Genomic DNA, 11,932 nt, shown 5'->3' on the forward strand with positions numbered 1-11,932 from the left:
CACACTTCGATAGTAGAAAATATTAGCCCTGCTACATGATGAAAGAACAGTTTTGGAAAACACTGCAAAGACCCGGCTCTCCGACCTTAATACACACCAGAAACGCCTAGAGGGCCTGTAAGACTTAGACCGTTGAACCTCGCCTCCAGAGTCTCTGATTGAGTAGGTCTGGGGCCGGCTCAAGACTGGATCGCTAACAAATACCCAGGTGGTGCTGAGGCTGCCAGCCCTGGGGAACGACTCCTGAAGAACCACTCACGTACTCTCTTCCCTTCTTTGGGATTCAAAATCTATGTTAGCACCCTGGTTTCTAAGAAGCCCCGTGTTAAGGAAGCCTGCTTGACTTTGAGAAATACTGGGATAAAGAAATGTATCTGGCCCCACAGCCATAGCCTCACAGAGCACATACGGACACTGCGGCAGAGTGGGGACCCCTGAGCCTGTCACGGGCACCTAAATCACTTGTGCTGTTAGTCCACTGCCACGGTTTTCGCTAGGCCTGGGAATCTGCTGAGTCTGACGCCCACCCCAGTCTGAGGGCCACTGCTCTGTGGCATAGCCCTGGATTTCATGTTGTGTCCGTGATCTCTGAGGGTGTATCCGATCCCTGCATAATGCGGTTGGAACCGAGGGGGACAGCATGGAAAGACATCACTTTCTTCAAGCTACTTGTATCTAAAAGCAAAACAAATGCCGTTTCTTCAGGGGTTGTGTTCGTATCTGCAGAGAACACCTACTCCTTGCCAAGGAACCTTCAAAGGGTTGAGAGGAGCAGGGAGCTCTAGCACTTCTTCCCACCTCCCTCAGCAGCACGGGGTGCTGCCATACGGGTCAAGTTCACAGAAGAATTTGTTACAGGCCCCCAGCTACTTGTTTCCAGCCGTTCCAAGCAGCTGTTGTCCAAGTAGGGAAACGAACTCCATGGGGGGAAACGAATTTCTAGGGGGATCACCTCTCCATCTGAACCAGCTGATTATAACCAGTCTGTGGCTAAGCAGAGGCAAAAAGCAGAGCTGAGAGCCATTTTGAATCGGTGACATTCAAATGTGCTTTAGAAGCTAACTCTAGCCGAAGCGTGCTGTTCACAGGTTAGATTGAAATGTGCCCTCACTGGCATGCCCATATTTCTACCAACAGTCTTTCCCAGGGGGTCTAGACTTTTCCTATCATGCTTCTCAAGATTCTTCCAACCCCGGCCCAGAGCTATGTCCACATTTTAGGTATTGATTAGAGGAGCGGCCACTTGCCAGTCCCTAAACCTGTGCGGGGATCTAGCAGTGGCATCATGGATGACCATTTCCAATCACAAAAACCAGTGGAGGGGCCCCAGGCTGGCTCAGTCAGTAGAGCAGGCGACTCCTGATCGCGGGGTGGTGAGTTCAAGCCCCACGCTGGGTGTGGAGCCTACTTTAAAAAAAAAAAAAAACAATAGGGAGGGGCGCCTGGGTGGCTGGCTCAGTCGTTAAGCATCTGCCTTTGGCTCAGGTCATGACCCCAGGGTCCTGGCATCGAGCCCCGCATTGGGCGGGCTCCCCGTTCCACGGGAAGCCTGCTTCTCCCTCTCTCACTCCCCCTGCCTGTGTTCTCTCTCTCGCTCTCTCTCTCTCTCTCTGTCAAATAAATAAATAAAATCTTTAAAAAATAAAAATAAACAGTAGGGAACTGTAGCTAGGGCAGGTCACTAGCACCCCAAATTATGAACTGTATTTACAGTGACGACTTTTCATACTTTTTATCACTCTGTATGCAAAGATGGGGTCCCCGGGTTTGGCTTGATGCATTTAGTTACCCTGGAATGAAAGCACCAGGCTGCCATGCTGGCTCATTCTGTCACCTTGGGTTAAGCCTTTTCCCGCTAAGGACTGGGAATGCTATCAAGCTGTAGTACATACAATAGGATGTCTCTAACTCAGGGCTGCTTTGTCACTCTAAATGAGAAAGAAAAGAGCAAAATCCAAACTTAGAGAAATAGCATTTGGGTATTACTCTTTCATAGACCATCCTGGACCTTTTCTTTTCTTTTTTGTTTTTTAAGTTTTATTTATTTAAGTAATCTCTACTCCCGACATGGGGCTTGAACTTAAACGACCCCGAGATCAAGAGTCCCCTGCTCTTCCGACTGAGCCAGCCAGATGCCCCTATCCTGGACCTTTTCAATCTCCTAAACATTATGCTGCTTTTTAAATGTTAGTTTGAATTTGTTGCACAGAGAACAATAATCTTTGCCAAATCAACCAGGCCTTTTGCTAATATCACATGAGTACAAGTGTCTGGTATTTTCTTCATCACATTTACTCTAATAAAAAATACAGAAAAGCACATGGCACCATTTTGGGGATGTTCCAATTTCTATGTGGGCATTCTTAAAGAGGTCTGTAACAGCTGCAATTCTGTCATTGTGCAGGAAGTCTTTATAGAACACTCTGCATGGACAGTTTTCAGTATGGGAATTCTAAACTAACCAAATATCAATCCAATTTCTCTTTTTCTAATAATTTGTGTTTCAAATACTCTGCCTCTCTCTCTCTCTCTCTCGCACACACACGTAGATGTGCCTCCCAAAGATCTCAGAGATGCTCTGTCCTTTGGGAGGATGAACGTAGGTCTATTCAGGAGGGAGCCTGGGACAGCCAAGTTAAAAAGCCAGGGCTCCCTGGCTTCAGAAGCCGTCCTGCCAGCAATGACACTTACATACACTAGGAGGATTGCCCAGGGTTGTCCCTCAACATGCTCACCCGTGTGCACATTTTGTACCTGGAATAATTGTGCGTGCTCTTGCAATAATTTGTTTGCAATTCTGTAAAGTTAACAATTAGACTAAGTGAAATATACAAGGGCGACGAATGAGTAAAAGCTTAGCTGCTTTAAGTCAATTGCTCCACTTGTTGGCTCAGTGGATATTTATTACCTTCCAAACTGTCAATACCGCACAGCAAGTAACTGAGGCTGGGATAAAGCATTCACGCAAGGACAAATGGATTGAGACTGAGCCAGTCTTGCAGGAAAAGAGATATTCTGGGGTTTAGCAACAGGGGAATTTTATTTCCTTATTGGAATTAATAAAGTGGAACTCCAGTTGGAAATAACTATTCATTTCTACATTCCTTACATATGTAAACCTCTCTGTCACTAATACCCTCGTACAAACTAGATGATTACTACCCAAGTGTTTTTTTCTTCTTTAAAAATTGCAAAACCAGAAAGAATTCATTCTCAAAGCCTGGCTAAATTAGTTTTCCTTTAATGTAAAACAGCTGAACAAAACAGTTGGAACAATGTTTGAGTTTCATGGGCTTTAGAGACATTTCAGAACACATCATCATTTACATTAACCAACACACTGAATGCCAAATACACACAAAACATTGCCCTATGATGTGTGTGTATGTGCGTGTGTGCATGTGTGTGCATATGCGTGCACGCGCGCGCGTGTGTGTGTGTGTGTGTGTTGTAGGGCAGGACACTAATTAGTCTTGCTCCCTACTCGTGGAGGTTTCAGTAAAGATATCTTTAAATTTCCTTGCATTAAGTAAAATATCGTGTTACTAAACTGTGCTAGAAACCAAATACACAGGTTCTACTTTCTAGAAACTCTCTCAGTCTAGGATACTAGATAGATACCAAATGTCATCAGCTTTTGATAAATGCTATATAATACAATCAAGGTCCTAGGAGAACCCAGTGGAGAAGGCAAAGTTGATCAGGGAAACGAAAAGTTTCAAAGAGGAGTTAATTTTTTAGTTGGGTCTTAAAAGTGGAGTTGGAATTCAACAGCTAGAAAGGTAGTGGAGAAAACTTTTAGGCCAAAAACCATCCTAGGGAAAGGCACAGAGTCATGAAATAGCACAGAGTGTCCAGAAAACATTAATTAGCCTATAGTGTAGCTGGACAATAGGTGGCACAGCCCCCGGTATGCGAGTGATGCTTGGGAAAAGAATGGTCTCCACACGATGTTTCATCCTGTTGGCTGTCTCATCGCCTGAAGGAGACTGTGAGCCACCTAGGTCTGGATTCTCGGAGTGTCTCTGCAACAGTTGCTCTTTGTTATGTAGAAACCCAATGAGTGAATTAGTCTCGTTGGTGGACAGAAATCGAAGGAAATAGTCTATGATTCACAGCCTGGCTTATTAGACTGGAGTGGACTAATAACAATGGGTTTGTTTGCTCTGAAAAGAATTTGTCAAGCAATATGGGTCGTTTGGCCACTACAATCATACAGAAAAAGAAAAAAAGGCAGCAAGATGATGAAAGGCCAAGTTCCCTCAAATTTTTTCTATCCAAAATGTTGCAGTTTAATGATTTTTACTCCTGTGAATAAAGTGTATTTGGAATGCTTAGATTTCAAAAATGGTTTAAAATAGCCTCTCTCTCTCCCTCCCTCTCTCTCTGTCACACACACAGGCATACACGCAAATATGTACACATGATATTTGTATACTTCTTGTCAGGGGAGCTACAATTTTCAAACAAGGTCACGTAAAATCCTCTTAAGTGTATCAATTAATTTGTTTTGACAAATGCATACACAATGGAACACAAACCCCTATCAAGATATAGACCTAGTTCCATCACCACAGAAAATTCCCTTATGCCCTTTCCCCATCAGTGCTCACCCACAGGCAACCAGCGGTCTAATTTTTTTCACCTGAGATTACGTGTTTCTGTTTTAGAACTTATTCCAAATATTATCATACCACATGTGCTCTTTGTGTCAGTCTTTTTTCGCTCAGGAAAATGTTTTTGAGATCCATCCATGTTGTCATGAATTCTGTCCCTTTTTCTTGCTGAGCAGTATTCCACAACATGAATATAGCATCGCTTGTTTATCCATTTTCTAGCTGACAACACCTGGGCTGTTTCCAGGTTTGAGCTGTTTTGAATAGAGCTGCTATAAACAGTCTTATGCAAGGGCTTTGTGGAGATATATTCACTTTTATCTGAGGTAAGTACTGAGGAGTAGATCTTCTGTGCCCTATGGTAGGTGTATGGTTCATTTTATAAGCTACTGTTGGGGCACCTGGGTGGCTCAGTCGGTTGAGCGTCTCTTGATTTCGGCTCAGGTCCTGATTTCGTGGTCTTGAGATCAAGCCCTGTGTCTCTGACTCTGCGCTGGACGTGGCGCCTGCTTAAGATTCTCTCTTCCTCTCCCTTTGCCCCTCCCCACCTCATACATGCACGTGCTCTCACTCTCTCTCTCTAAAAAAGAAAAATAAGCTACTGTTAGAACTTTTCCCAAAGTAGTAATACTATTTTTACATTCCCACTAGCGCGTATGAAAGTTCCAGTTGTTCCAAATCCTTGTCAACATTTGGTGTATCCAGTCCTTTTAATTTTAGTTATTCTGGTATATGTGTGTCATGGTGTCACATTTGGTTTTAATCTCCACTTCCCTAATAACTAGTAATGGCAAGGGCATTTTCATGTGCTTATTGGCCATTCATGTATCTTCCTTTGTGAAGTGTTTGCTCCCCTGATTTGCCCATTTATATGGCATTTTCCTTTTATTATTGATTTTTAGGATTTCTTTAGGTAATCTAGATACCATTTCTTTGTCAAATATATGATTTGTGAATATTTTCTCCCAGTTTATCGATTTGTATCAATTTTCTTAGTGGTGACTTTTAGTGAGCAGAAATTTTCATTTTGATAAAGTCGAATTTATAAATTCTTGTCTTTTATGACTATTGGTTTTTCTGTCTTGTCCTCAGCTTTTATGTTTACATCTATGGTCCAGCTCAAATTAATTTTTGTGTATGAAGTATGGTACTAGTTGAGGTTATGTTTTTTTATATGTGGATATCCAGTTTCTCCAGCCCCACTGGTTGAAAATAACTTTCTTTTCACATTAGGTTGCTTTGGTGCCTTTGTCAGAAATCAAATAACCATGTATGTGTGAATCTATTTCTAGACTCTCTCTTCTGTCCTATTGGTGTATTTATTGATTCTTAGGCCAGTACTACACTGTCTAAATTATCGTAACTTTGTAATAGGTCTTGAAGTCAGGTAAATAATTCCCTCAGCTTTGTTCTTCTTTCCCAGATAGCTTTGGAAAATTCTAGGTCCTTTGCTGGTAGCTGGAGGTGTCCCTCACTCTTTAGTCTTCTGCCCTTCTACTTTTCCATCCCCTCAAAGCGCTCACCTCATCTCATGCATACACTAATCATTGCTGATTAATGAATCTCCAGTCAAGTCCAATTCAAGCCCAAACCCTTGTATACATTCCCCTAAAACTTAGACATATCTCCATATCAATAAAGGTTGGAACTCATTAGGCTTTCTTCCAAGCTGGTCCAAATCAGGGGTAAGGTCATCCTTACTAGCTTCAAGTTCAGACAAACAAGGTCTTTGAATTGCCTCTTTGTCTCTCATACTCAGCCAATCATTGAGGATTGCCAAGTATTTATTTGCTCTTTCTTTTCCACTTTTTTTTTTTTTTTTTTGGCCATTCTTACTGCCACCTTCTCTGGAATATTCTACCTAGATTAACGTTATCATTTCCCACTATCTCCCCTTCATATCCTGGCTAGAAAATCTTTCCAACAATCCTTTAAGCGGTATTATTCCCTTGTTTAATCATGTATGATCAATTCTAAACCTCTGGATTTGGCCTTGGAGGCTTGTCTATGTATGGTCTTTCTCCAACTTTCCCACTTCATCTCCTAGTCATCTTTATAAATAAATGTGTGATCTGGTAGCTATTTGAGCCTTTCAACAATGTCATTTTGATTCCATAAAATTCAGCCTTTCCAGATACTACAAGGCATGAAGAGTTTCCTCAGATCATAAGTAAAACCCATTCCTCTTATTTAATAGCTATACTACATTAAAATTTCTCACCCTTCAATAACCATTTCAGCTCACATTTAGATGATTTAACCGATAGGTCCTATCTTTTCAAAGTATTCTTGGGTCTGTTGATTGATCGAGCTCCCGGAGCCACTTCAGTTCCCTTCGTTATTCTGTGACTATTCAGCATTGAGCAAGTAGTCTGTCAGACCTTCGGGTCCTCCACGGCCTGAACAATGATGCTGAGCAGGAATTTTCTCTTGGTTTTATTCCTTGACACTGCCCACGTGTGTGGGCAGCAGATTTTAGGTGTTCTTTTGTTCTGTTACTGTGACTTCAACAAGAAAGTTATTATCAAAATGGACATTAGTAAACTGACTAGTTTCCTTTTTGCATTTTGTACATGACAAATTTCTCACTGCATCCCTTCAGTCCAGGCTCATCGTTCCCTGAAGAAATTCCTATCCTTGTAGAAAGAAGCTTAGTGTGATTTTAATTTTATTAGAATTTGGGATATATGCACCCCTCTCACTCATTTGTTTGATAGCCTAGGATAAGACCCTTCTCCTCTCTCAGTTGTTTTGTTTGTAAAATAAGGGATTTTGAATCAATGGTATTTAAGGACACACCAGTTATCCTCGTCTAGAATTATACTGAGGGCTCCTATGGTTGGAATGTTTGTGTCTCCCCCCGCCCCACCCGCCCATTCATAGTTGGAATCCTAACTGCCACTGTGATGGTGTTAGAAGACAGGACCTTTGGGACAGGCTTAGGTCATGAGGATGGAGCGTTCATGAATCAGATCAGTGTTTATAAAAGAGACTTCACAGAGACCCACCACCATTTCTTTCTCCTTATGGGGACACAACTGGGAAGTCTGCAACCCAGAGGAGGGCCCTCTCTCGATAGTGCTGGTATCCTGATCTCAGGCTTACAGCCTCCAGAGCTGTGAGAAATAAATGTTGTTTATGAGCTATTCGATCTGTAGTATTTTGTTTCAGCAGCCCAAATGGATTAAGACAAAGGCCTTTTAGGTATCTGTTAGGAGAAAGATGTTTGAATAAAGTCCTTCCCTCAAAACACCACACTTAGGCAATTCCCAGTCTATTTATACATTAAGTTAGCCTGAAATCTAGAACTATTCCACTACTGGACCATATTTGGACCTCACGTTCTGAAAGTGAAACTCAAAAAGGTAAAGAGGATGAAATATGTTACTATCATCAAGACTGAGGACCAAAGAATAAATATCTTCCAAGACTGATGAGTTCATCTGGCACACTCAATCATTCGTTCTCATTTATTGGGTTCTTCCTAAGGTCCAGGTCTCATATAGACACTCAGAATATAGGGATGAAATTAATATGGTCTTTGTCCTGGAAAATAATACAGTCTCATGAGGATGACAGGATGTCTACAAATAAATTACCCTACTGACTAGAATGTCAAATAATATTTACAATGTGTTACAGGACCACATTCTGAGCAGCTAGCAACATCATAGCAAATTGTAGGGTTTCTGCCACCAATTATGGAAACTGAGTCAGTTCAGTCCCTTGGGCTGTAGGGTTTTTTAAGGAAAACTCATCTGCCCCTTCTTTTCTGGCATTGCTGGCACAAGAACGCATCAAAGATTTTACATTTTCTCAGAACCAGAATTGTTCACGCAGAATAAAATAGAAACACAGTGGGAGAATGTCCTAGATCTAAAACTACCCTTAGTGAGGTTGAAAGACTATCATTTTGAAATCCACCATTAGACGTCTACAGGGTAAAATTTTAACAACACACACACACACACACACACACACACACACTCACACAAATAGGCAAACTTATACCCTTTCAGTTCTCTCTATTATTGCATTATCCTTGTTCTTTACTAAAAGATAGTGGTACCAAAAGACGGTGCTTCAGAACCTTTCTTTCTGCCATGATATTCACTCAAATGGATGTACTGTGGTTCTTTTCAATTTCCTGATGACTAGTCCTGACCTCTTCCCACCTCTTCTCTCTGAAGAAAGCGATCGGAATGTAGTTGCATGCAACCCTATGACTGTAAGAATAAACGCAAGTCTATCCTGATCACTTCATACTTTTATCTTGAAATAATTATAGATTCATAGAAGATGCAAAGAGTACAGAGAAGTTGTATTGTGCTCTTTACCTAGTTCCCTCAATGGTAACAACTTACGTAACTATGGTACAATATGAAAACATGGACATAACTATGGTACAATATGAAAACATGGACATAACTATGGTACAATATGAAAACAAGGAAAATGACATTGGTACAATCCACAGACCATATTCTGAATTCATGCATTTTACAATGTGTTACAATGTGCTCGTGGGTGTCTGTGATTCCATGCAATTTTATAACCTATGTAGGTTCGAGTAACTACCACAATGATCGTGATATGGAACCGTTTTGTTACCACTAAGATCCCTTTTACTGTTCCTTTATAGTCACACTTGTTTCTCTCTCATCTGCCCCATCCATAAAATCCATAAAAACCACTAATCTGTTCTCCGTCTCTATAATTTTGTTATTTCAAGAATGTTACATAAATGCCATCATACAATGTGTCACACTTTGACACTGGCTTTTCTCATTCAACCAAATTCCCTTGAGATCCATCCAAGTTGTTGCATGTATCAATAATAATAATACTTAATCACTGAAATCAATCAATAATCATGGAAATCAATGAATAATCCATCCAAGTTGTTGCATGTATCAAGTGCATTCCTTTATATTGCTCCGTAGTATTCCCTGGTATAGATGTGTCACAGTTTGTTTAATCACCTACCTGCTGAACAACATTTATGTCATTTCCAGGTTTTGTCTATTACCCATAAAGTTGCTATGAACATTCATGTACAAGATTTTGTATGGGCATTAGTTTTCATTTCTCTGAGATAAAGGCACAACAATGCAATTGCTGAATCATATAATAATCACATTTAGTTTTGTAAGAGATGGACAAACTGCTTTCCACATGGCTGCCATTACTTTAGGTTCCACCATCAATGCATAGTAATCCAATTTCTCTGCATCCTCACCAGCTTTTGGTGTTGCCACTATTTTTTGTTTTAACCATTCTGATAGGTACATGTGATTGTGGTTTTAACTGCATTTCCCTAGTGCTAATGATGTTCTACATTTTTTCATGTTTTCATTTTCCATTAATCCTGTTTTGTGAAATATCTATTCATGACTTTTGTTTATTTTCTATAGGGTTTTTAAAAATTTTTACCATGGAGTTTTAAAAGTTTGTAATATATTCTAGTTATGAATCCTTTGGCAGATGTATGGTTTGCAAGTTTTCTTCCAGTGATTGATTATTCAAAGTATATACTTAGGGGAGACCCTTGAGGATGGTAGAGTAAAGCCCCATGAAAATATTTTCCTCCATAAAAGCAATGAGAACACTGGCAGAAATCCTAAATCAACTTTTTAAGACCTCTGGAAACTAATCAGAATACATAAATAACTCTTACAACTTAACAGTAAAAAGACAATAACCCACTTAAAAATGGTCACGTGATTTCAATAGACATCTCTCTAAAGACTCCATAAAAATTGCCAATAAGTACGTGAAAAGATGCTCAATGTTGTCAGTTATTTGGATAATGCAAATCACAACCGCGATGAAATTATAATAAATACACCCGCTAAAATGGCTAAAACAAACCAACAAAAGATAACACGTGCTGGTGAGGATGTGAAGAACTTGCATCCCTCATACAACTGATGGTGGGAATGTAAAGTGGTGCAGCCGCTTTGGGAAAAAGTCTAGTCGTTGCCGAAAAGCTGAGACAAAGTTAGCATATGACACAACATTGCCATTCCTAGGTATAGACTAAAAAGAAATGAAAATATCTGTTCTCAAAAAAACCTTGTACGTGAATGTTCCCAGCAACATTAGTCACAATAACTGAAAGGTAAAAACAATCCAAATGTCTACCAGTTGAAGAACTGATAAACAAAATGTGGTCTATCTATAGAATGGAATAGTACTCATTGGTAAAGCGAGTGAAGTACCACCACAGGTTTGACATGCGCGAACCTTGAAAGCATGCTGAGAGAAGCCGGACGCAAAAGGCCACAGGATGTATGAATCCATTTATATGAAATGTCCAAATAGACAGATCCTTCGAGACGGAAAGTAGATTAATAGTCGCCATGGGGTGGGGGAAGGGGAGATTGGGGAGTAACTTTTATTTATTTTTTAGTTTTTTAGAAGATTTTATTTATTTATTTGTCAGAGAGAGAGAGCACAAGGAGGGGGCGCAGCAGAGGGAGAGGGAGAAGCAGGCTCCCCGCTGAGCAGGGAGCCCGACGCGGGGCTCGATTGGGCTCCATCCCAGGATCCCGGGATCATGACCTGAGCCGACGGTAGGGATGCTAAAATATTCTGGAATTGTATACATAAGGAATATGTATACATAAGGTATACATAAGGTATACAGTCAATGATATTTTAATAGGGACGTAATGGGACAGAGCGATGGTAGCTACACTTGTGAACACAGCCTAATGTATAAACTTGCCGAATCCCTGAGTTGCACACCTGAAGCGAATGTAACGTTGTGCATCAATGATCCTCAAATAAATAAATAAACCAGTGCAATGTACACTTCGAAATTTGAAAAACTTTATAAAAAGTACATAATTAGCTCACTTTGGTCTTTGAAATGGTATTAGTAACGAAATAGGTCTGACAACTTCCACAACTTCCAAATCAAGTCAGCACAACTGAGACGCCCAGCTCTCGGGAATAAAGAGGGAAAGCACTTCCTAAATGCTCTGTCACCAGAGAACTGGCGTTCTTTGGGTTGATGTGGTCCACCTCTGCTAGTTCATATGCTGGTGTGTCATTCTGATGACATAGAACTCCACAGCCCTAGGGTTATGTTAAAGACCTTCAATAGGAATAATAATTGTACCTTTCTTACAGTTTTCTTACGAAGATTAAAGCCCAAGAGCTTAGAGTGGGCACTGGCACCTGGCAAATAAGAAATGTTCGCTCTATTATATAACACAAAAATACAGGTATAAAACAAAAACAGGGCTCAAATAAGAGCTTAGTGTTTTCTACCATTATGATTGCTGCTGCTGTATTATCCCTTTTGGAAA

Source organism: Zalophus californianus, chromosome X (assembly GCF_009762305.2).
Source record: "Zalophus californianus isolate mZalCal1 chromosome X, mZalCal1.pri.v2, whole genome shotgun sequence".
Taxonomy (NCBI): domain Eukaryota; kingdom Metazoa; phylum Chordata; class Mammalia; order Carnivora; family Otariidae; genus Zalophus; species Zalophus californianus.